This window comes from Mastomys coucha, unplaced genomic scaffold (genome assembly GCF_008632895.1).
Source record: "Mastomys coucha isolate ucsf_1 unplaced genomic scaffold, UCSF_Mcou_1 pScaffold5, whole genome shotgun sequence".
NCBI lineage: Eukaryota > Metazoa > Chordata > Mammalia > Rodentia > Muridae > Mastomys > Mastomys coucha.
This window is the reverse complement of record NW_022196911.1, coordinates 35855752-35860440: the sequence shown is the minus strand read 5'-3', so window position 1 is coordinate 35860440 and position 4689 is coordinate 35855752.

Genomic DNA, 4689 nt, shown 5'->3' with positions numbered 1-4689 from the left:
CACACACACACACACACACACACACACACACACACACACAGAGAGACACACACAGGCACACACATCTACCTAATGGTATATGAGCAGCCTCATTTTCTATGTCTATAGCCTACTGGTAAATCAACCACTTCAGTCCAAGTGCATTGGTTATTTTTCTCATGGCTCTAAGCATGAGCTATGACACCTGATAACAGGCTTATTTTGTTTTTTTGCGTGAGAAGGTATAGTTCGTCACGACAGGAGCAGCATGGTAGTAAGAATGAGAGGCAGCTGGTCACATGACTCCTACAGTCAGGAAGCAGAGAGTGATAGACGCTCATGCTCAACTGGCTTCACCCCTTCTATTGTTCACTATAGAACCCTCAGTCCTTGAATGTTGCTACCCCCATGTGGAGTGTGAGGAGCCTTCCCCCTGAGGTTCAACATTTTTGGAAATATCTTGTAGGACATTTGATCACACTGGGAACCCCGAGATTGTGTTAGTTACTGGCAAAACACGTTTTTTAGCTTTGGTATGGCTCAGCCTTAGCACACACCTTTGATCCAAGAGTTTTCTGCTTGAATATTGTAAACAGGATTAAGTAAAGTTAACCATAGGCCAAGAGGCAGGACAAGCAACCAGTTGACAGGAAATGAATTTAGGATTATTAAGAAAAACTTATAGAGAGTATGAGGGAGTCAGGAGGACAGATAAAGAGACCTACAGGAAGTAGGAGGAAGGGGCCTTCAGCTGGAAGAAGGTTGTTTTGAGAGAGTGCGTGAAGGAGGGGTTTGCTGCTGGGTGCTTTCTCTGCCTTTCTGAGGTAGCAAGCTTTCACCTCAGCATCTGACTCCTGAGTCTTCATTGATAAAAACCAAACAGTTGAGAGTTTGTTAAGGAAAAAAAAAACCTTTATAGATACACCAGGGTATGTTTCCATATAATTCTAAATCCATCCAAGTCGACAATAAAGACTGAACATCACACCAGGCTTGAGTTCCCTTGGGCTCTGTTTATTTTTAACAATTATCTTTAGAACTCCATACCTAAATACTGTATTTACATTATTTCTACCCCCGCTCCATCTTCTCCAGCTCAACATGTATGGCCCACAAATCCATCCCAAATTCATAACCTCTTTTTAAAAATTTTTTGTTATACATCATCTCCCTCCTCAATTCTTTTTGTTTCTTTTGTGGTGCGTGTATTTGGGGTAGGTGTAGGTAGGCATGTTCATGCAGGAACATGGCGAGGCTCACGTGCAGGATGTTTGAAGTCTTATCCTTTTGCCACCCACATTACTTTTTGAGATAGGATTCACCCCTGACCCTGTAGCCTATCACATATACCAGATGGACAGGCCAATGAGCTCCTTGGATCGACCCACTTCTGCCCAGCAATGATGTAGTTGCGGGCATATAAAAACAAGCAGCTGAAAGAGTCAGATGCAGATATTTGCACCCAACCAATGGACAGAAGCTGCTGACCTCTATGGTTGAATTAGTGAAAAGCTGGAAAAAGCTGAGGAGGAGGGAAATTCTGTAGGAGGACCAGGAGTCTCAATTAGCCTGGAACCCCAGAGATCTCTCAAACACTGGACCATCAACCAGGCAGGCATATACGAGCTGATATGAGACCCCCAACATATAGAGACCCCCAACAGTAGAGGACTTCTGGGTCTGTTTTCATTCGGAGAAGATGCACCTAATCCTCAAGAGACTGGAGGCGCTAGCTAGGGAGTTTAGAGGTCTGGTGGGGGAGGGGACATCTTCATGAAGGGGGGGGGAGGGGGAGGGCGGGGTCAGAGCAGAGAGAAGGTATTGGATGTGGAACAGTTGGAGAGGAGACCAGGAAGAAAATAAAATCTGGAGTGTGAAAGAAAGAAAGAGAGAAAGAAAGAAAGAAAGGAAGGAAGAAAGAAAGAAAGAAAGAAAGAAAGAAAGGAAGGAAGAAAGAAAGAAAGAAGTGGAGGCAGCTGGTCACATGACTCCTACAGTCAGGAAGCAGAGAGTGATAGACGCTCATGCTCAACTGGCTTCATCCCTTCTATTGTTCACTATAGAACCCTCAGTCCGTTGAATGTTGCTACCCCCATGTGGAGTGTGAGGAGCCTTCCCCCTGAGGTTCAACAAGACACACGCTCGGTTTTCCATTTGAATGTTGGGGATTTGAACTCAGGTCTCCTTGTTTTCACTGTGGATGCTCTTACCCATTGAGTCACTTTCCCTACTCTCATTTCTAAGTATGACTTTTTGCTCCTGGTGTTAAATAAAAAGAAAAGATGCAGGGGTTTGCTACTCAAAGCCTGGTCTATGAATCAGCAGTATCAATATGACCCAGGGCACTACAGTTCCAAAATTTACAATTTACAAGTTTTTTTTACAAGCTCCTCATGAAATCCAAACTCTCACTGAAGTTTGAGCAGCATGAGTCTGGAGTGGCAGTCCCAGAGTTTCAGAGTGCATGAGACTCGTGGTGAAAGTACTTACTTCTAGAGTACCCGTGTGAGGTTGAGAATTTGCATTCTAAAGAAGAGCCCTTGGAGACAAACCCTTTTGACTTCTGATGTAAACTCCAGGATTTTATAATTTTGGATGTGATTGATGATAGTCAAAGATGTTACTAGAGGTGTTTCAGAAAGTAGAGGGGTGTGCAGTTTTTTAAAGCTGATCTCAGAAATCCTACATATTCAAGGACAGTGAGTCAATAGTTCAATTTTAGAAGAAGGCTGTTAGATACTGCAGAGTAATGGCCCCAGCACGACCACCAGGAGAGTCCTAGAATATGCTAAATCACCGGGTTCTGAAGAGATTAAGCAATCTGAATTTTTAATAAACACCCAGATGTTTCTCAGACAGGCGACTGATGGATGGATCCTGAGCAACATTGCTTTAAATGAACATCCTAGAGAAAGAGCAGAGTGTGCACCCTGTCAGCAACACAACGTTGATGTTCTGCCAATGAAGTGAGTAGTAGTAAGTGCATCTCACAACTTTGCAATTGAAGCGTTTTCAGGAAATTGGTCACCTGGGCCCTTCTCTTGCTGATGCCCCAGCAGACCCCCGCACACTTCCCATTTCTTAATGACGTCTGGCCAGCAGTGAGCTCTCCAGTCACTTCCCTCTTTAATCTGTTTATGCATCTTCAGTTCACCAGGTGCAGCCATCCATCTGGATAATCCGAGGACAAACTGTTAATTTGTGAGTGAAGAAAAGGGCATACAGACAATAAACATATGAGCATGGAGCTCTGGGAGGGAACACTGACCACAGTCTTTGGAAAGCTGATTGAGGAAACAGAGGAATTAATCACTTTTCAGAAAAGAAGGCCATGTTCTTTGCTGGTGGGAAGAGAAGACAGACTAAAGGCAGCTCTTGGTAGCGATGTGACTTGCCAGGCCAGCTCTGAGCTTAGGATCTCCAGCAATAAAACAGATATGCGTGCTTCTGTAGGGCATTTACAGAACTCAGGGAGATGGAATGAGACAAAGCACCTTAGAAAATGCAGAGAACTATTTTATTAATGTTGGATAGCTCTTCTCTATTCTATATAAATATATGAGTGAAGGAACATGTTTCCATTTCATACCTGCACGAGATTTTACAATTAGTGTTTCTTTTTTCTTTTAGCAAGAAGAATATACATGCTGATTACATAGTAGCTTTAATATTTTTCAAAATCTTTACTTATTTTATGTGTATGAGTGTTTGGAAACGTTGCAAGCATGTACACATGGGTACTATATGCATGCCTGGCACCCTTAGAGTCCAGAAGAGGATGTTAGATCCTCTGGAACTAGAGTTACAAATGGCGGTGAGCCACCATGTGCATGTTGAGGATTGAAACATGTCCTCTGCAAGAACAATAAGTGTTCTTAACCACTGAGCAGACCAGCTTCACTTGTTTTCTTAAAAGAAAAAAAAGTTGATCTAAATTCTTACAAGTATGTGGCAATGTAAGGATTTATTCTCCAGAATAGAGATGGATAAGGTAGCAGAAAACATACACCTGTGACTTTAGATGCACTTCTGTGACTAATTGTGCTGGCAAGTCTTATGTCACCTTGACACACAAAGTAGAATTATCTGAAAGAAGGGAACTGTAATTGAGTAAATGTCTCCATAAAATCTGGCTGTAAGGCATTTTCATAATTAGTGATCAGTGGAGTAGGGCCTAGCTGATTGTGGATGGTGGTTCCTTGGTTCCTGGGCTGGTGGTCCTTGGCTCTATAAGAAAGCAGGTTGAACTCTGGAAATCAGTTTGGCGGTTCTTCCGGAAATTGGACATAGTTCTATCTGAGGACCTGGCTATACCACTCCTTGGCATATACCCAGAAGATGCTCCAACATGTGATAAGGACACATGCTCCACCATGTTCATAGCAGCCTTATTTATAATAGCCAGAAACTGGAAACAATCCCTCAACAGATGTCCCTCAACAGAGGAATGGATACAGAAATTGTAGTACATCTACACAATGGAGTACCACTCAGCTATTAAAAACAATGGATTTATGAAATTCTTAGGGAAATGGATGGATCTGGAGAATATCAGCCTGAGTGAAGTAACCAAGTCACAAAAGAACATACATGGTATGCACTCTCTGATAAGTGGTTATTAGCCTAGAAATTCAGAATACAGGAAGGACAACCCACAAACCACAAGAAACTCAAGAAGAAGGAAGACCAAAATGTGGACATTTCATTCCT